Here is a 22,957-nt window from a genome sequence, read left to right as displayed (position 1 = left end):
AGAGCAACGGCTTCAGTAGTACATTAACTGTGCAAACCATGCGCTTTCCTGGAGTGTCATCAGTTCTGTTACTTCCATGATGCATATGTGGATATTCTGCGCGAGGGCACCCTCTGGCTACCAGTATGAATGAAACACATTACATGTGTTTATAGCGCTCAATGGCCAATCTATCCTGTTTTGGGTAAAAATCCGAAAAAATACCTCAAAAGAAATAAGACAAAACAATCCACGCTTTTTCCAGTGTACAGAAGTTTACAGGATTTTTTTTGTTAATTTGTTGCAAAAAACACTCTGATGTGCCAGTCCTTTGGAACGGAACCGAAAACCGTGGTTAAAAAACCGAGGTATGTATTGAACCATAGGCTAACTGTATTGTTGCATCCCTAACACACACACACACACACATCTCACTGCAGAAGCGCCAGGAGCAGAACGCTCATCAAACGGCTGATATGCTGCTATGTGTGGCATGCAGCCTGGCGCTGGTGTAGCTGAAATATCTGTGCTTCTGTAGCACCGGTCAGCTGTGAGAGTCTGGGTGTGCTCAGATGCCTGACTGACCGGATGATCAGAATGCCTTTCCAAAACATACACTAAATAAATGTCTAAAAAACATCCTGTATTCTTTCATTATGATTTTGCATTAATATCAATGAGATTGCATGTAAAATAAAATCCAGTTTGTAAAATAAAACAAAATACATTTTTAGGACCTTAAACGTTTTTTGGATTGTGACATTTTCATTAAAATAGAATTAAAAAAAATATATATAGTTACGGAACCGACGAGATGAGAGGCGATCCATTTGCAAGGTTTTTATTCAGGGAAGTGGTCACAGAACAAGCAAGGTTCATGCAATGGCAAAAAGGTACAACACAGGCAAGACAAAGAGTATTCCTAGGGCAAGCGTGGGTCTACGATCGGCAAACACTAGCCAACAGAGCAAGGCAGAGAGATAATCCAGATACACGAGCAATAGTCCAAGCGAGGTGCAAACAGAGTCCTAACGGCAAGGCAAAGGGTACATCCAGGAACCACGGGCAAGAATCAAAACACTAGAAAACAGACAAGGCAAGACTATGAGAACGACGTGGACTCTGTAGAGTAGCTATCCCTAGAAGAGTGATACACACTAGACGATACTCTGCGATCTGATTGAGGGAGTCCAAGGTTTAAGTAAGGTGTGTGATGGGAATCAGCTGTGTGATCAGTGCAATCAGCTGTGTGTCGTCAGTGCAATGGATGATGGGAATTGTAGTCCGGGGGTGACGTGCAACAGTTAGTGTAGTGCAAGAGTCAATGTGGTGAGCGAATGACCTGGTGGTGAGTGAACGGAAGTTCATAGACCAGATTTGTGACAAAAATAAAATTTAGGACCTTAACTATTTGGGGATTTGTGACATTATTTACATCCAAATTAAAATAAAATTCATTTCCAAAAAGAGTAATACAAATTATATTACGTGAAATAATATATATATATATATATATAAAAAACTTAAACCTATTTTATTTCTGGCAGTTGACAAGGCATTTTTTTATTTAACGATGTATAAAAATAAAAAAACTAAAACTAATTTTAGTTTTAAAAATATAAAAATTTAACTATATCTTTTACATATTTAAACTATACCTATTACATCTATTACTATATATTAAACTATTGAATATGACAAACTATATATTAGGACATATTTAAAAAAAACACAATGAAACTAATAAAATTACTATAACAAATTAAAATAAAATTAGAAAATAAAAACGAATATAAAAATAAAACTAGCAGCATCTCAGTGATCATACTGTAGTTAAATCCTGAGGCTATGCTTCTTCTGTAGATTATAAGGTTGCTAAGTAACAACGCAGCCTACGCTGAACAGAAAGCGCCGAGAGCGAATGTGAAGCTCCATCTGGTCTGTATCTGATTCTGGCTATCAAACAGAAGAAACTGGGTCTGATCAGCAGCCAGAACCACACAACAGGTTATTATGACACCAAAACCTCATCAGTTCATATTAACACCAGTGACACTGTACAACATACTCCATTAGATCAGTTTCCACACCAATTCTGACACCACAGCAGTTAATATCAATTAGAACTATTTTATAGAAACATCTATCTATCCATCTATCCACCATTCTAAAATATGAATAATAAATTATTTATTTATTTATTTATATAAAAAATACATAATGTTTTATTTATTTATTCATTTTTTTATTTTTATTATTTACTAATTTACTTTATAGCAATGAAAGTTTTATCTCTTTAAAATATATAATCTTTTTAATAATTATAATTTTGGATCACTTTAAAAGTTACATATAAATATTATATATATATTTTACGCACATATTTATTACTAATATTTTTATTTGAAAAGTTTAAATTATTGAATTATATAAAATTACAAAAAAACAGCAATTGGGAAATGTAAGTCTGGCATGATAGACTTGATAATGATTATTTATGTTTTTAATTTGTTATTATTTTGCATTATAGCAATAAAATGTTATCGCTTTAAAAATTGATTTTTTTTTCAATCATTGTAATTATTTTTTATATTTTAATAGTACTTATATATATATATATATATATATATATATATATATATATATTATTTTTTATATTTTTTTATATATATATTTGTATTTGACGAACCTAAATTATAATATATATTAAAAAAAAATTATTAATTAAATAAAAAAAATTAAAACAGCAAATAGAAAATGTAAGTCTGGTTGATAGTCCTTTTTTAAAAAGAAACAACAACAAAAAAAAAACACTCAAACTGGTAAAGAAGTACTTTGGTGCCACTTAAGCATAGAGTCATGAACATCTCTTTAGAGCAGCACTTAGGTGGCATTAAACCAAAGCTCAGCTGTGTATAATTGCATTATGAAGAACACAAGCCATCAGAAAGATCACAGCGGCAGATCAAACCCATCACCTCGACAGTCAGGAAACACATCACACACGTGCAAAACCTCAATCCATTACCTGAATGTGTGAAGTCAACACGAGGAGCATACAACAGATGTTAAAGCTTTCACCAACTGCTAAAAAAGACACAACTAAATCCTGAGCCTGAAGTGTTTGTAGCGTTATGCCATCGCTCTGCCAGACAGAGACGTTCCCACACTGATCACATGAGGAGAAACCAGGTATTTTTCAGGATTTATGAGACAAAAATAAATGTGAGTATTATTCTTGTGAGATTACGGGAGTACAGGCCTTGTCTTTCCCTATGGAGGCCAGCTGGAGGAAAATAAGGACGCGTCCCTGAAGATCAAGAGGAAGCTGGGCACTTTGGAGAGGGTTAGTAAGTTCCCATGACTGACACGCTAGACCAGACTCTTACCGCTTCTGGGAAAACATATCTAGAGTTTGTGTGTAGAGTTAAACATTCAGAGGAAAGATTTTAGAGCTGCATTAGCAAGGTTTAGCTGAAATGTAAATCTGAACATCTGACCAATTTACTAAGAATTTATTATTTATTTATTATTTGCACGTTTGCATTAAAAAGAAGCATTTTCAAATATGCATGCACAGCACTATATCAGTGCAAAACTATCTATTATTATAACAATGATAATTATCTCTCTAGAAGATTATTTTTATAATAAGTATTTTGTAATTATTTTAATATTATTTTAAAAAACAAATAAAAAGTATGTTTCTTATTTATAGAGATATAATTTTTTTCTATCTATCTATCTATCTATCTATCTATCTATCTATCTATCTATCTATCTATCTATCTATCTATCTATCTATCTATCTATCTATCTGCCACATAGCCATGAAAATTATCTTTAAAAACTGATTTTGTAATAATTATTTTGTACTTACTGTAATTATTTTCCAGTTATGAAATTGTCATTATTATATATATATTTTTTTTACTTTTTTTATACATTTTTAATATTATGTAATATCAAAAAATAAAAAGTAATAAAAATGAAAAGTGATATTTAATATGATCTTTTTTTATATTTTTGAATATAATTATTTTTAAGAATTATATATTTTTTCCATCACACACACTTTTTATTTATTTATGTTTTTGATGTTATTAAAATGCGGACAATATAATTTAAATATATAATAAATATTTACAATAAATATGTACAGATTGTAACTTTGAAGTTGTTACAGTTTATATTCTATCTAGAACAACATTTGCTATAAAGTGAAAGAATGCATGATTGAATGAATGAAATATTAATATTTAAATGTATATAAATTTACCAAATTTTAACCATAAGAAAACTAGAAATACTAGAATGAAGAAAGTTGTTTTAATTCTCTTATTTTGATGGTAGCCAGTTGTTTTTGTTGTTTTTTTCACAAGCAGACTGTATCTCACATGCATCTCTCATAAATAAATGTTCATTTAACTAATAAAACATAAATCATGTTAATTCAAACACTCAGCAGATCAGATGTGGTCCTGCTTGAGTTTCAGGACAAATTCACTCGCAGCTTTGCCAGAATTCAGTTTACAGAGGCACCGGGCCAAAAGATCTTATTATTACGTATTGTTTAGTTCTCTGTGAAACGCATGTAGCTAGCATGATATATGGCAAACAGATGTGAGGCATCAGGAGAAAGTGAAGAAATCCCCCGCTCTCCATCCAGGCCATAAGATAAGCAAATCGGCCAATTTAAGCAGAGACAGACGCTAACGAGCACAGGAAGAGTTCACTCAGGACTCTCACAGGAAGCACAAATCACTAGTGAGATCTCTGCAAAAGCACAACTGTTCCTATAAGAGGATAAAGAGACTAAACAGACAACTAATATCTCAAGCTTCTCAAGATGTTTCTCCAGAAGAGATGTCAAAAATGTCTCAAACTGAGCTCAGATGTTCAATAAGAACTCAAACATTTCCATCATAATTCAAATTCTTTAATTAAATGAAAAAACTTAATAAATAAATGAAAAATAATAAATAAATGAATAAATAAAATTAATAAAAATTGAATAAATACATTAATTAATATAAATATAAAAATATAAAAATAATAAATAAATTCAAATAACTAAATTAAAAATATAAATAATTAAAACGGAAATAAATAAAAATTAAACAAACATACATATATAATACATAAATTAATTAATTCATTAAAAAAATAAATAAAAATAATAAAAAAACAAAGAAAAAATAAATAAATAAATATATATATATTTTAGAAAATAGATATATAGATGTCAAATTCCTGTAAGGTGAACATTTCCACGTTCATACTCTTACTGCATGTCACCTAGTGACTATGTGCTGTATATTGATTGATTAGTATTGTATTATTTTCACTGGGCTCATATTGAGCAGCAGCGGGTGTTTGGGTGTGTCGGACACACAGGGACAGTGAGATCCACACGCTCGTCTGTCTTTTGTCAGATCTCTGGAGACGCCATCAGCTCTGAATGTCCCTCCAGCCGGAGAATGAGCTCCATTATGACATCACTTCCTGAGGCCCATCGACTCTGGACAGTGTCTGAGTGAGAGCCGCTCTGCTGGACAGAATGTCAAGCTAGAATAGGAGCTCGTTGTTACTTCAATCTAAACCAGAGACCAAAGGTTTCCCGGCAAACCTAAAATAGCTCTATGAATTGTGCTTCTGCATGGGGCAAATCTCACAAAACCCTTCGAGAACATGCTTTGGCCAAACTAAGCAAAGACTAAAATTGAAAGAAAGAAATATATTGCATTTATTTGTGCATTTTTGCATATACTTTGGACATATATCAAAAGAAATAAAATGATAAGAAATTCATTAAACAAATTAAATATATTTATTTATTTATTTGCATCATTTATACATTTTATTGAAAAATTATATATTTTCATTGACATTTAAGAAATAAAAATAGCATTCAAGAAATTAAATATATGCACATTTTGGCCTTATTTCTGAAATGTTATTTGAATTTAAACTTTACTATTTTATATATTATAAAATGTTTTATTTTATTTTTTTATTAAGGCAATTTTCATGCCAAAATTAAAAGAAAGAAATTATACTTTGCATTAATTTATATATAGTTACATATATTTATATTTTGCACATATATAAAAAGAAAATTATAAGAAATTAACACAAATAAACTTAAATATAAATATTTGTTTATTTGCATAATTTAATAATTGTATTGACAAATTATATATTTGTGATGACATTTAATAAATAAAAATAGCATTTAAGAAATGAAATACATGCATTCATCTTCATTTCTGAAATGTTATTTAAATTTACACTTTACTATTTTTATATTATAAAATTCTTACATTTTTTTCATTTAGTTTATTAATTTATTAAGGTAAATTTCATGCCTAAATTAAAAGAAAGAAATTATATTTCACACTTCTATTTTGCACAAGAAATTCATAAAAAAAAAAACGAAATATAAATATTTACTTCATATATATATATATATATATATTTTTTTTTTTTTTTTTTTATTTATTATTATTATTTATTTATTTATTTAAATAAGCACATACATATTTTTGCATGCATTTTATTTTTTAGATTATATTGCTTGCTTGCTTTGGATCTATACAAATTTGTGAGTATTAAAATGTACAAATATAAGGAACTTCCTTCTTTCTCTTGAGTGTGGGGTTAAATCTGTTGAGACTCTGTAAACAGACTGATGTAGAGTCCAGCTCTGGAATGCACTGTGACCTGAGTCTCTTCAGGTCTGACCCTGTGAGTGTGGAAATATCCAGCTCTCTCTGAACCTTCAGATAAACCAGATACAAGAGACCAGATACTGACAAAAAGACCTTCTTCAGGCACACTACAGACCTCTTTAGTGTGCCTTTAGTAGCCTTTCAAATCAATATCTGAGCTCATCCATATGCTACTGTAACCACAACCCTGACAAAATCAGCTTTTAACTGATCGAGATGTAAAATATTACACTATTCTGTTGGCAAAAGGCATTTTCCTCCATTAACATTTTCTGTAATATACAGAAATACAATATAGAACTACATGGAAAAATACTGGTGTTTTAGACCACCTTGGTTTTTCTAATAGGAAAAAAGTCAACAAAGCAAAGATTTCAATCACTTTTTAACAACTGTAACCTTCAGCGCATCTCCAAAAGTTGATCTCCAGACCAGACTCGTAAAGACAAAGCAAATGCTTTTAAAAGCAGACGACTGAATCCCGGCACACTCCTATTAACTTGGCTTTTCCAAACTCACACATGCATTTCCAATCTGACTTTCACTGAGGGCAGCTGAGCACGATCTCCACCTTCACTGGAACCAACCATTAACAGCAAACGTCTAAACATTTACAGTCAGAGTGTCAGAGTGAAGTGCCAGATGTTTATATGAAATACCAAAGTGCTTCCACTCGCTCTGACGCCTCAAAGCGCTTCGTTAAACATAAAGACATAGATCTCTGAGTTATATTCATATGCTGGTGATACAGCAATATTTCAGCTTTTTAACCATAGCTCCATATCAATCTGACACGAACCATCGTTTCAACCCAACAGCTGTGTTCCCAATTTATATATCTGAAATATATGAATATATATTCATTTAGAAATAAATTAACACATTAAGATATTAATATACATTACAGAAACTATTATAATATAAATGTTAATAATAAAATGAAATATCAGTATTATTAATAAAATATCAAACACATTTCTAATTTATAGTATTTTGAATTATAAAAAAATATAATGAATTATAAACATGTTTTTATATATATATATATATATATATAAATTAAGAATTAAATCACTAAACTATAAAAACTAACCTAATTTTATATAAGTATATATTAGGAAAATATAATCATAAAATACCATATACATTTTTGGGATTTATAATATTTTAGAAAATGTTTGAACTTTTTTTTTTTGAAAATTATAAAACAAAAAAAAGTAAATCTATATTTACAAATAAATAAAAATAACTAACATATTGTTATTATAATTAATATAAATTAAAGCAATATTATACAATAATAATCATAAAACTTAATTATCAAACATTTGTTATTGTCATTTATATGATTAGATTATTAATGAAAGTAATTAAAAAAAAGTTTTCTATATAAGGAGCAATATTTAATTGTGAAAATTTTTGAACGAAGATGCAATTTAATGTGTTTGAATCAGTTTATGAAAACGGAAACTAAGCATATTTTAAACATATTATTTAAACTCTTTACATCACTAAATTTACAAAAGTAGTATATTGTTTTTATATTACCAGAAATTCTAAAAATATATAATAGAAATATATTTTTTTAATATAATAAAATATTTTTCAAATACAAATTTAAAAGAATTATTACATTACTAGCTAAACTATTATATTTATATTCAATAATCATCACATTAAATATCAAACAAATGATTTATAGATATTTTACGTGTTTATATTACCCATTTATCCCATTGTTGCTTTCTATTATTTTCTATTAGTTTCTCATTGTACGCAGCACACCTGCCAATGCTTTAGTAAAATGAATGCATACTGGATCATGCCAATAAAACACTTACCGGTAAAATGAGAACCAGAGACAGAGAGTTTCTGCGCTGACGAATGATGATGATGATGATGCTGCAGTACTTTCAGGTAAGGAGGAACTATCTGACGACACAATGACTCTGAGATTACATTAAGATTTTAAATCATATTGATTTGTTTCTCGCATTTCTAGAACAACGTGACCCGGCCATCTGATCCGGCTTCAGAATCAATAGTGAATGATCACAGCCGTGACTCAAGAGATTCACTTCAACTACAGGACAGTTTGATGAGAAAATCCCTTCAGATTCAGACATTGTTGAGATTCCTTCAGAAACTCTAGACAAGACACAGTCCAACAATGTGCACTGGAAAAAATATTTAGGTGTAAATTTGTGATTTATATATTTAGATATAAATATGAATTACACGGTATATAAAACATTACACTTTTTTGAAAATGTTTAATATTTATAGACGAATTATGAAAAATATTTAAAATATATATATATATATTTTTTATTATTATATCGCTAACTAAACTAATATGTTTTATTTTTTGTAAAAAATACTATCAATATCAAACATTATACATTTTGTACAATTAATAGAATTTCATATTATAATATAACATTTGTAAATGCATTTTGCAAATATGTTTTAAACAAAATCAAATGGATGGAAATAATTCATAATAAACTATGCCATGATTTTTATTTTTTTATTATTATTATTATTATTTTTCTTTTTTTTGGTGCATAATTGTATGACTGTCACAATAAGTTTAACCCAAATGCATGCAATTCATACATAAATCTTTAATTTAGGCCAAAATATGATGTATTATGCAACAACTGTAACTCACTATCCTGCTGATTCTTTTTAAAAATCAGTGCAAGCAGTAATGGAAATGTACAGGACACTTTAATCAACAGCATTCAGAGACACACACGCATTAGCACTTCCTGTTTCAGTCATGCACGGGGACTATGGGAAAAGCATGAGATCAATGGAGCGCGGCCAGTGAGTGTCCAGTGTTTCAGATGACCTCATGTTTTCCAGGCCCTCGACTCAGACAGATGTGAAGATATAGTACAGCACATCTCAAGAGTTTTAGCAAGCTGCCAGGGAGTTTTGGTTGCTAGGTCATCGCTAGGTGTCTGAACATGATTTGAGGAATCATTCATGCTGGAATAAACACCTGTAACTGTAATTGTAACCTGAAGGTCATGGGTTCGAGTCTCAGGGATTGTAGGTGGGGGAGTGAATAACCAGCACTCTCTCCACCCTCAATACCACGACTGAGGTGAGACCCTTGAGCAAGACACCGGACCCCCAACTGCTCCCCGGGTGCTGCAGCATTGGCTGCCCACTGCTCCGGGTGTGTGTTCACTACTGAGTGTACACTTGGATGGGTTAAATGCAGAGCACAAATTCTGAGTATGGGTCACCGTACTTGGCCACACACCACTTCCCTTTCCCCTTTTCCTTTTCTAACTCATTCACGGTCGAACATATTCTGCTGCGATACTCAGCTGTGAAAATACAACTGAAACGCTGAGCTGCAGAGAAGATGAGAAAAGCAGTGGAGAAAGGGAGAGAGAGAGAGAATCTGTATTACACATTAGCATCGTGACCTTGAAAGCCTCCGTCTAATGCTCGGCGCTGTCGGTTCCTTCACGCCTCATTTTGAAGGATGAAAACCTCCAAACGGAGGCAGTTAGAAAAATGCATAATTGCTTTGCATTCTATAGACTTCATTCAGATCAACAAGAACAATTTTGTAAATTTGTATTAAATCATAAAACACAGAATACTGAAAAAAATCAAATGAACAGCAATGAATTTAGAGAAAAACAAAACTGATCCATGGGCCCTAAAATAAAAGGTATAGCTACTCTGTGGAGTTTATTTGTGAGCAAACAGGTTGTGTGTATTCATTCTCAATGTCTAACAAACATGTGGCATACATTGCCTTCTGCATTAATAGTAAATAAATATTGATAAACCACTGAATTTTAGCGTCTCTTTACACTCTTAAAAATAAAGGTTTTTTATTGACGGTTCCATGAAGAACTATGTTCTTCAGACTAAGAAAAAAACCTTTCTTGTCAGAACTGATGACTGAAAGGTTCTCGTGGGAAACAAAAATGTTTCTTCTATGGCATCACTATATGAAATCTCCCTAAAGTATGTGCTTAATATCTCAAAACTGATAATGGCAAAACCCAAAGATACCAGCATACTGCATCCAACATGACGTATTTTAGAATCAAGTAAACTTGTCAAGCTTTTCAGAAGCTAAACTGCATTAATAATTGCATTTGGCACTTTGGCAAAGAGCTGAAAGTGCATTTAAAAGCATCAAGGACAACTCAAGATAACATACAAACATATGCGAGTTCCTGGCATATAAACACTCCCATCGGCATCTATCGACCAGCCTATTTCACAAACCTGACCAACAGCTCTATGCCATATGGATTACAACACAGCCTTGGCTAAATCAGGGACACGCTGTACTGGAGTCTCACAGTACTTCTCTCCAGCCTCGCTTTATCCCTCAGGAGCTCCAGGCTCAGGATCGGGATTTGATTAAGGTGCAGGTCGGGTCGTGACCCGCAACGGCACAGCTGTTCAACCTTGAGCTTGAACGTGAGGCCGGATGGGAGAACGGATCTTGGAAAAACAGCGGACAGATCAATAACTGGACGCTGGCCTAAACTGTGCAGCTGGAAACTGCCAGACAAATCAGTGCATGCTTCGGCCAGAGAGTCTACAGGAAACATAGTGTTTCATAGTGGGCTTGATAATTAGCGTTTGCAAACATCATTCATTAAGGTACCAACTCTGGTTGACTCTTCTTGTTTTTGATTGCTGAAGGATTCAAATTCAGACCAATTGACTCATGAACTGATTCAACAGTTTCATCGAATCAAATGAATGATTCTTGGCCAGAATAAATATAACTGTTTGTATGATTCGATTTGTATGAAAAGATGGTTTTTAGAGAAAAACTAAGCATTAAGGTTCATCACTAAACTTCTGAATGCCCATTTCTTGTTGTTTTTAATTTGTGAATTATTCAAATTCAGACCAGCTGACTCATGAACCAATCGACTCTTGAACTGATTCATCAGTGTTGCTGAATCAAAATAATGATTCACGCACAAATTAGACATTGTAAGTTTCACCAATCCAATCTCATAAGAAAACTATTTTACGAGTTGCTAATTTTGTATGTATTTGTATGATTTGATTCAACGAGACATATGATTTTTAGAGAAAAATTAAGAGTGTATAAATTCGCCACCAATTCACCAAAATGTAAAATACTTAAGAATTGCCATGAGAGGGTGCTGGTTTTACTTTATCCACTATCAATATTTAGCCAATAAATAGAGTTGTGCATAATAATAATAAAAAAAAAAAAATCATTATATAAATTTCAGTGAAGATTACTTTTTTTGTTTTTGTTTCTGTTTTCCCTGAAAATTAGTGCTCGGCAACAATTAATCGTGATTAATCGCATCTAAAATAAAAGTTTTTGTTTACGTGTGTGTATTGTGTATTAGAGATGCGCCGATTCCGAGCCGGTCTGTTGTGACGTCACACTTACGGCAACTGATAATGTATCTATATCGTGCCAGATGAGGCTCATGATGCCTGAGCGAGTGTGTGTGAGAGACTCGTGCAGAAAAAAAATTAAAAATGAGCGCAACAGAACACACAGGAGGTTATAGATGCATACTGCAGTAGTAAAAAAAGAAAGAAAATACATTTATAATATATGATTTAGGTACACAACACTGCAAGAACAAAATGTTTCAACACGATTGCAATGTGGTTTATTCAATAGTAGTTCAATAAACAAGAAGTTAAAATTAAGTGACTTACATTTTAGACAAAATATTGACTGTTTCTGCTCAATTTAGCTGACGAAAATAGTTCAATCAAAGCCACAGCAGAACTGTTTTGTGTCTCCGAGCAAATTCAAATTTTTCTTGTTAAATTTTTCCCAAAATCCATATATACAATTAAAATTAATTGTATATACTTTTACTTTGCCAGCAAAAAACATAAAATTTAAATAAATGTACTATAACATGGTAAATATAAAATAAAACATTTAAAACATAATTCTTAATGAAAAAATAAATTTTTCCACTGGGAAGAAGTACTTTCAAGAGGCTACTTCTAATGGCTTCTAAAAGCTTTGAGATGGCGATGCTTCATACTTCTCTAATCATCTCATGATCCTGCAACACATCAGCCGACACACTTCAGATGCAGAGAGCGAAGGGATCAAATGACCAGGAGAGGAGAGGAGAGGAGGAGCAGAAAGCAGGAGAAAAGAGGAGACGTCCAGCACTGCAGACCTCACCCAGTCCCTCAGGACTTTCCTCATTTCCTCTAATTCAATCTCTGTTTTCTCCAAGCACATCAGCCATCGCCCGAGATCCACACCAACACATACGCTCATACAGGAAACAGTTCCTCAGCCAATGGCTTTTATTTGCTCCATTGATCTGATGCAACTGCTTTGTTTGAATTGTTAGAGCCGTGGACATCTGGTTCAAGCGAAATCTGAACATTAAACAGAATATTACGGAAATGATCCCAAATAAAGATGTGATCTAAGCCTGTACAGAATGTTCTGACACACGCCTTTGTTAAACTCTGCAGGGCGTGTGTTCAAAACTACAAAACACTTCTGAAAATGATGTTCAATCTGCAATAATGCAACATTCAGCCCGGACTCAAAGACACAACTGGACGTTGCAATTAGTTTTGCTTCCTTTGAGGTCGCAAAGGGGCTCAAAGCAGTTAATATCAAAGCAGCCGGGCAGACAAATGGCTTTCAGTTCCTCTGCCTCCATTGGGTTAGATGCTCTCAGACCCAAAAATAAGAGCGTAAATTAAATTCCAGGCAGCCCGAGGAGCGGCAGCTGTAGAAACACAGAGAAAACGTGAGCCGTTCCCGAAGGAGGGGGTGTTTCAGGCATGTGCTCGTTCAGAATGAAATGACAATTCACCCTATCTGTTTTCTATATGCATGTTGTCGATTTGGCCTCGCAATGTTCAATCAAACTGGATTTTCCGGTGAAATGAGAGACTTCTACAATTATTTAGTGAGTTTAAACACCACCCTTTAAGCTCGCATTTAGACCCGCCTCATTTTTGAGTGCCACGCCTACATCTCAACATCCAATCAGCAAATGATGCAAAGAAGCAAGTCCCCGCCCAACATTTTCGATAAAAGAAAAGATCTGTCGCTATTACAATTTCAAGATGACGTTAAAAATGTCAAAACATGCCCTGCATTGAAAAAGATTGAGAAAGTTACTATATATACACACATTATTTATTATAATGAATCAACATGGTGAATGCCACAATAATTTTAAAGTGCTTTTTTAATAAAAATATATAATTAAAATTTTCCTTGTGTTCAATTTGTGAAAAACAGCATGGGAAATCATGCACTGAATATTTCCTTTTTTTTTCTGTTTTACTTTTGCATTTAAAATTTAGAATTTATTTTGTATCAGTTATGATTATTCGAATGAAAAAAAGAAAAGAAAATTCAAACTTTTCGTGTGTTATGATTTTTACATAGCATTAAAAAGTCTGATTCATGTTCAAACTGGTTCAAAAACTAGATTTACTGGTTGTTTTAAATCATCGCTTAAATGCATTTAAATATGTTCATATGAAAAAATTACAATATATTATTTAGCTTAAACAAAATGAACAGGGAATTCTACAATGATTTTAAAATGCTTTTTTAATAAAAATATCTAATTTATGTTTTCCATATGTCCGATTTGTAAAAATAATAATAAAAAATAAAAATAAACAGCATGGAAAAATCATGCTTTGATTATTTCTAATTAAGTTTATTTTTCTGTTTTACTTTTTGCATTTAACATTATGATTTTATATTGCAAAAAAGAAAAGAAAAAAAGAGCAAATACAAAATCTAAAATCTACATCAAATAGTCTCAAAAAAGGCTGAATTTAATTTCTAAAGAAAAATGGTAATTTCCAGCTTTATCACCCAGTCCTAACACAAACAGTACTCTCTGTCTAGGGGCCACCCATAGGGACCATGTGTCCCTCACCTGTTGTCCACCGTCATGACAGCTGGTCCCCAGTCACTTACAGCCTCCAAACCTCGAGTGCTCCTCCCCTCTTTAGCACACAGAACGCCCCTGATGGTAAACTCTGAACCCCCTCCACCTGTCCTACTGTAACACGGTCTGTGCTGTGACATGAACTCAGCCTCACCATACAACAGGTATCCTTTTATAAAAAAAAGCCATGGGATATTGTGTCGTTGCACGCTTCGCTGCTCTTGAGTGGAAGCTCCATTTTGTTGGGAAGTGTCGGAGGGAAACTATGATGTTGTTATTGGACTGGCGCACTGAAAGCCATTCACATGATGGAAATATCGACAGGAGAGTCTGTGAATTCTACTGCTTATTTTGGCTGCGCTGAAGAGAATCAAGAGATTCACTGAAGTGCAGGAAAGAGCTTGGGTTTTGATTAATGCAAGAATCCTACTGATGCTAAACAATCAAACTTCAATGCACTATAACTAAAATAAGCTGGAAACAATTTAAACCAGTTTCATGGCATGCAAAACAAGGTTACATTACTCAAATAGGTCAGAAGCATTAACATTCATGCAAACGTTAAAGGAATAGTTCAGCCAGAAATGAATATTTTATGAAAATGCACTAACTCTCAGGTCATCCAAGATGCAGATGAGTTTGTTTCTTCATCAGATTTGGAGAAATGTAGCTTTGCATCCCTTGCTCACCAATGGATGCTCTGCAGTGAATGGGTGCCGTCAGAATGAGAGTCCAAACAGCTGATAAAAACATCACAATAATCCACACCACTCCAGTCCATCAGTTAACATCTTGTGAAGCTAAAAGCTGAAACAAATCCATCATTAAGATGTTTTAACTTTAATCAGTTGTTTTCAGCCAAAATACGAGTTCATAATCCATAATAACACTCCCTCCAGTGATAAAAAGTCCATCTCCTGTTGTCTCTCACATCAAAATCCAGCCACATATTTGTTTAGAGCGGTTTTGGGGCTGTTTTGGCTTGTAAACGCTGCTTGATCTGTGCAGATTTCTCTCTGATTCAGATCAGACCACTATTTCACTATTTTAGCTGGAACCAAAGGTTTGCGGTTAAAAATGTCTTAATGATGGATTTGTTTCTTACAAACAAACAGCTTTTGGCTTCTTAAAATGTTAACTGATGGACTGGAGTGGTGTGAATTATTGTGATGTTTTTATCAGCTTTTTGGACTCTCATTCTGACGGCACCCATTCACTGCAGAGCATCCATTACTGAGCAAGTGATGCAATGCTACATTTCTCCAAATCTGATGAAGAAACTAACTCATCTACATGTTGTATGACCTGAGGGTGAGAATATATTCAGTGAATGTTCCTTTTTGGGTGAATTCATTAACATGCATTCTTGCATTGTTCTGGCAGTATAAACCTCCAGAAATCAAGTCGGTAACTATAAACATGTCAACAGTTCTATTTTAACAATTTATTTTAAACTAATAGCTGTTGCTGTGCCATGCTGAGAGAAAAGTAGCCAAGAAAACTGATTGCAGATGAAGACGCCTACAACAACGCTTCTTGAGGCGATGCATATTTGTGTTGCATTATGAACACATTTCAGAAAAGCAATGCATAAAATTAAGATCCAAAGCACTTGCATTTGTGTAGAGTTTGATTAAGGCCATATATACGCTATAGTTGTAAAGCAAGCTTAAAACGTCTTCTTGAGCAAATAGGTCTGTGCATAAAGCTGATACATCAAGAGAAAAAAAAAAACGAATGCAGAGTGCATTTTCTGTGCCAAGCTCTTAAATGCCACTACACTCGGAAAACCTGCCAAGAGCCCAACCAGAACCAAAGCTTTTCCTAATAAAACTGATTCAATCATATGCCAAATCTTGATTAAAACTATAAAAGGGAAGGGGTAAATATTAATTAGAGAAGAAATGAAAAACAAATTTGTCTTCCAAAGAGCAAAAAGCAACATGGTGCTGACTGAAGCATCAAATGAAAGGCCATTTCACACCAATGCGAAGAATGCTTCATGAGTTCTCAGACTGCAGTGAGAAATAGTTTCACACCAGATCTCATTGACACCAATGATTCTATGCATCCAAAGACAAAAGGTCATTTAAAGAAACAGTATGCTCATTTTATGAGGAAGCCTTTCTAGAATAATGCATATGCCTACACTCTTAAAAATAATGGTTTTTATTGGCATTGATGGTTCCATGAATAATCTTTAACATCCCTGGAACCATAAACGGTTCTTTACAGTGGAAAAAGGTTTTCAAAATGGCTCTTTTACTGGAAGGTTCTTTGGGGAACCAAAAATGGTTTTTCCATGACATTACTCTGAAACCACCCATGAAACCTTTATTTTAAATTTTTGCATATGCATAAAAACAGTTCAGAAAGTCCTCAAGATTTGATATCCAGGTGAATCCAGACTAAATGTGGCCATAATGTATAGTAGGTGTGGCTCTAGTGTAAAAACAAATGTAATATGTGAGCAGCGTCACTCCAGGGTGTCCAACAAAACCATCTGGAGCTGCTTTAAATTCCTGCGAATTTGCAAGTTTCAGGTCTTCTTTAGCACCTCTAAATCCCCTCACGCCTCCCACCATTAAGCCAATGAAATATCCTGCTGTCAGAACACACAATGCACTCCTCGCCATCTCTGGTGAACATTGCTGGGAGAGACAGAATCACTATGGGGACTGCGTGGCGCTCGGCAGGGCATTCAGGCTGTGTTTGCAATAGCAAATCATACTACTTCATTTTATACTAAAAATACTTTTTTTTCTCTGCATTTCTATAGCTTGTTTCCTTTTCTAGTTGTCTAATAAAACCGCTGAAAATGTTGGGCTCTTTGACAAATTGCATCAGCTAAATGCATAAATGCAAACAGCATGTGAAAGTCAGAACTCATCAAAATAGAGCCGCAATTGAATGCACTATTCCTAACTATCCATTTTCTGTGCCTTTTAACGTTTTCTTGACTCAACCTTTATGCTAAGAAGAGATTGAAATTGGATTACAGTGTAAAATAGTCATTTTAATATTTGCAATGACAACTGGATGCCACTTGTTGAGTCATGCAATGCAATGAGGTCATGCAACAACGCATTTAAACATTTTGGCTGTCGTTGTGCATACTATTAAAGAGCAGCTGCACAGTATTGCATTCCAGTGTTATGCGTCATGCGCGTGGCTTTATGACATCACAAACACTCGCGGTGCGTTACATGCGTGCTATCATGACATCATGTCCGACTGTTTTGATGCACTAGTCTCATGGTTTCCATTAAGCGCTAATGTGGCGAGTGCGTAAACGCGCAAATGTGCGTTATTTATTTAGAGCGATTTTTGCGCACTTGCCCAGAATAAGCACGCAAGGCCGCATTAGTGCTGCAGCATGACAAACAAACACTCTCTGTGTCCTTATTAAACAACCTCTCAAGCGATTACCACAATTTAAATCCACAACTGCTGGAAATGTTACGAATAGCCTCCGATTAACATTCGCAAACGGACGCGACGCGACGCCTGAAGTGTGAAAACACAAACCCGATTGAAGGATGTTAGTAACCTGCAGCGGTTCTGTCGCGCAACAGTAACGTGTGAAATGATGATTTCTCTTTGGAGTACCGCAGTGAGATGATGGGCACCGGATCAACATCCATTTCAGGTCACTGAGAGTAACGCGCCAGATTTACACATTTATACCATTAGATGATGAGTTACCGCATCACAAACTGCTAAATCACGTCCATACAGTGAGATTACTGATTACAGTAACCTCTGGTTATGCAAATGCATGTCTGCGCTTTGAATAAGGCAAAACTCCAGCCTCAGGATCTGACCACGCCTGTTTGCATCCATATTCTACTGTACCGTTATCCCACAACTCACGGCTATGATCCCCACTATCATATAACCACATCGAACCTCAATCTTTGTTTGTATATAACATACACTAACTAATAATGATTATTTGAATGCATTAAGGACTCTAAATCTGGATCAGCGTTTACATACACCTGGATTTATATCATTGACGCAAACTCCTCTGATTTGGACTCCATCACCACCCACGTATTTATGAGAAAATCACTGTTATTATTGCGGCAAACGGGTCTAGGCGAGCGCATTTCAGCCTGTATGTTCTTAATAAAACAACTGAGGGTAAAATAAAAGGTTTGTTTGTACTTACCGATAAAAGAATACGTGATAAACTTCACCGCCTTTGGAGTCCGCAGCGCGCAATGAGCGAGAGAGAGGCTGGACACACTGCGCTGGGAGTGACCGATGCGCACTGCCTCCCTCTCCGTCAGCTGCTGCACTGGGACGAGGGGCGGGGAATCTGCTCGCCCTACTACAGCGAGAAAGCGAAGCCTTTGTCATAGTAGCGAGGAGAAGATTGATTCGTTTAGTGAATCGAGTCGCTCGTTTGTACGAACCGACTCACTGATTCATTTCTTGCGTTCAGATGCCAACTTTTCTATTTGTTTTGAAAGTGCCTCCATCATAGCGTGGAATAGTTTGATTCTTTTTAGTTAATCAATTCTATGTTTTTAGTGAACCGTCTCACTGATTCACATAAGTTTAGCGTGATAGCGGCTTTTTTTGGCGCTGTCAAATAAATGCGGTTTAATTCTGTTTTCTATTAATTGAATAAAAAAAAATGCTCTGTATTCCTCGGGAAAAAAATAGTTGTCAAATGGCGTTACAGATGTTTACATCCGATGAGAGCAGGTGCGTTAATCTGAAACATGTTCCACTGCGCTCTTACGCGTTTCTTTTGGCACGTAGACCTACTTTTGATGTCGTTACATATAACGTTGTTTATCGCGATGTTTTATGGCAGATAAAATACCTACCAAGATTGTGCTAGACGTTATGTTTCTTTGTTACCTCATGCTTCAGTAAAAACATCCACGCAGCTGTATAATGTACACAGGCTATCAGATAAAGTCAACTATGCTGTGAGCAATTGTTTTTATTATTTAGGTTCTTCCTGAATCAAATAATAAACCTTGTAAAGCATAAACTGTACTGTCCATAAAGTGATCAGTAAGTATGCAGAGTATTTACATCAGCACATGTTTCTTCTCCAATCAGATGAAGAACATGCAGTGTTATACACATGGCTTCAGCCACATTCATAATTCAAAGAGAAGGCCTTTCATACGTAAAGAACTGGAATGACTTCCTCTTGGGTGGGTCTGGAAATCATCTGTCCAAAGACAACAAGCTCATCCACAGCAACTGTTTTCATTTCTTGTTTTACGTTCACGTCGTCCTGGTTATGAATTATATGCATGTATGTATGAGATTTCATTGATTCATACTACTTTAATTCTTTAAATTATTTTTTTTTTTATTCAACAGAACATTTAGCTACAGTATCAACAACTGGAGATACAAACGACATGATCCAACCCTAAAGGAACGGCAGCTGTGAGACGGGACACATGAGACACTGCAGAATGTGTTTGTACCAAAACAGAGACAGTTCATCTGGATACAAGCACACACCTCAGTTAATGGCTGTCCGGGTCATATTTCACCGCACAAATAAATTATATTTTTGTCATAAAGAAAATTAAGACTGTTTGTAGAACCATCAAGATTGTTTGCTTTGTGACATTATTTTCATGGCAGATTTTTTGCTATTAATTGCTATTAATTCCTTTTATTCTGTAATTACTGCAATGCAACTACCATGGAGCATATGCATATATAAATAACGTGTACAATTATAAATAATATGTCAATTAAATATAAATCTTAGATGGAAAACTTAACCTTAACTTTAAATTAAATTAAATTAAAATTAAAATGAGAAATGTCTTGGGAAATATCTAAACTAAAATAAGATGAAATTACTAAAATTACTCAAACTAAAACTGAAATAAAATAAAGCTAAATATAAATATATATATAAAAAAATGAGAAAATCACAACAAAATTACTAAAACTTAAATGAAATAAAGACAATATAAATAAAAAACTAATAAAATGAGAAAATCACAACAAAACTCTAAAACTAAAATAAACTAAATATAATAAACAAAATAAAATAAAATGAAAAAATCACAATATAATTACTAAAAATTAAACAAAAATTTAAACGGAAACTGAAAATATAAAAATAAAAGCCTAATTTAAAATATTAATATTAACTTTAATATGACAATCATATGCCAAATCTTGATTAAAACTATAAAAGGGAAGGGGTAAATATTAATACTATAATAGGATTTAATAAAATGAGAAAATCGCAACACAATTATTAAAACTAAAATAAAATAATCCAAAGTTTAATAGAAATATTAAATAAATAATAATAAAATGAGAAAAAACTAAATAAAATTACGAAAAATGAAATAAAATAAACCAAATCTCAATAGAAAAAAAAAAAAAACTAAAAATAAAATCATAAAATCACAACAAAATTACTTAAAAAAAATTAACTAAAATTTAAATGGAGACTGAAAATATAAAATATGAAAAATTCAAAATATGAATACATACTAATAGTTATTAGTATGTAATAAATAACACTAAATAACTCTGAAAAGAGCAAATATGAAACTTTCTGATCATACAGTAACATACAAGTTAAGCTCAACTGATTATGACAGACAATAATTCTGACTCATCCCTCAGTTTGTGTATTCTATATATAATATATCAATAATATCTACTATTACAAATAACATGTATCAATTATTTTTTCCATTACTGTAATGAGAATTTGGGGTAGACTATACATGCTTCATGGAAATAATCTTCTTTCGTTATACAAATTTTGTTCTTTTGATTTTAAGGTGAAATATGATCTGGACATGTTCTTATGAGTTCAGTTCGCTGTCCCAGCCGAACGAAAGGGATTCCCCTCCGTCTCTGGGAACGCTGATCTCTGGGGTCTCTCTGCTGGGACGGGCCTCTTTTCGCTCTCACATCTGTTGAGCTGAATGCGAGGCCAGCTGAGAGCAGTTCAACAGGTCTGCCGTCCCTGCCGAGGGCAAACGCCACCCCTCTGTGACCCCTCCCATCTCTCCACATGAACCCTCTGCGACGCTGAGAGAGAGAGAGAAAGAGAGAGAGAGAGAGAGAGAGAGAGAGAGAGAGAGAGAGCAGGGGAAAAGATTTAAAGCAATAGTGCACCAAACAGAACTGCAGTACCACATTCACTAGGGTTTGGACTGGCAATGAGATCAGAACTCCTGTTCAGCCAAACATTAAAATGTGCTGAATATATTCTCACCCTCAGGCCATTCAAGATGTAGATGAGGTTGTTTCTTCATCAGATTTGGAGAAATGTAGCATTGCATCACTTGCTCAGCAATGGATGCTCTGCAGTGAATGGGTGCCGTCAGAATGAGAGTCCAAACAACTGATAAAAACATCACAATAATCCACAAGTAATCCACACCTCTCCAGTCCATCAGTTAACATCTTGTGATGTTATTTTCTATTTGTTTAGAGCTGTTTTGGCTTGTAAATGGTGCTTGATTTGGGCAGATTTCTCTCCTGATTCCGACCAGACCACATTTTTCACTGGAAGAAGCGTTATTATGGATTATAGAACTGTATTTTAGCTAGTTTGCAGTTAAAAGCTTCTTAATGAAAGATTTGTTTCTTACAAACATACATCTTTTGGCTTTTCAAGGCATTTGTTGATGGACTGGAGTGATGTGGATTATTGTGATGTTTTTATCAGCTGTTTGGCACCCATTCACTGCAGAGGATATATTGCTGAGACACTGATGCAATGCTATATTTCTCCAAATCTGATGAAGAATGATGATGGCCTGAGGGTGAGCACATTTTCAGCACATTTGTATTTTTGATTGTGTTGAGGAAGGAACGCAGCTGTAGCAAACGCTTCCACATACAGTTCAAGGCCAGCCAAGAGTCAGTTCAGACTCGCAGTGAGAGAAAAGAGGGGTGTGTAGATCTGTGAAAGTTAGCAGATGCAGCGTCCTGACGGACTGTTCACTGAAATGATTCGTTCCTTTACAGCATGAAGTCATTTCACAAATCAGTGAAGCTTCATTTGCGAGAGTATGTTAGCTGTAAAACACTACGGCTAAAGCTATGTGTGAATAACTTTAACAGTACTGTCACTTTCAAAAGGGTTTTGGAACTTGATTTATGCATCTACAACATCTGACAAAATGAATAGATCAATCAGCCGGAGCAGCATGAGGTGCATGTGTTTGCTTTCAGGTTTATCATTACTGAAGACATGAATAAAACTAAAAGACATGGAAAGCTGACCACATGAGTAAACAATGTGCAGCACAATACAAAAGATGAACAGAATCCAAC

At 34.0% G+C, this 22,957-nt stretch overlaps 1 protein-coding gene across 3 annotated transcripts in view; it reads right to left on the bottom strand.

The window, feature by feature from the left end:
• Window positions 1-18,961, bottom strand: part of LOC306854858 (spectrin beta chain, non-erythrocytic 1-like) — a 103,153-nt gene extending 84,192 nt beyond the window's left edge. For all 3 annotated transcript variants that reach the window (XM_079393117.1, XM_079393115.1, XM_079393116.1), the window contains exon 1: window positions 18,831-18,961. The gene's annotated coding sequence lies outside the window, so the exon portion shown is untranslated. The remainder of the gene's footprint in view (window positions 1-18,830) is intronic.
• Between the last annotated feature and the right edge of the window lie 3,996 nt (window positions 18,962-22,957).

This window comes from Barbus barbus, assembly GCF_936440315.1.
Source record: "Barbus barbus genome assembly, chromosome: 35".
In the NCBI taxonomy this organism is placed as follows: Eukaryota; Metazoa; Chordata; class Actinopteri; order Cypriniformes; family Cyprinidae; genus Barbus; species Barbus barbus.
The sequence above is the reverse complement of the archived record's forward strand: the minus strand, read 5'-3'. Positions and strand labels throughout refer to the sequence as shown.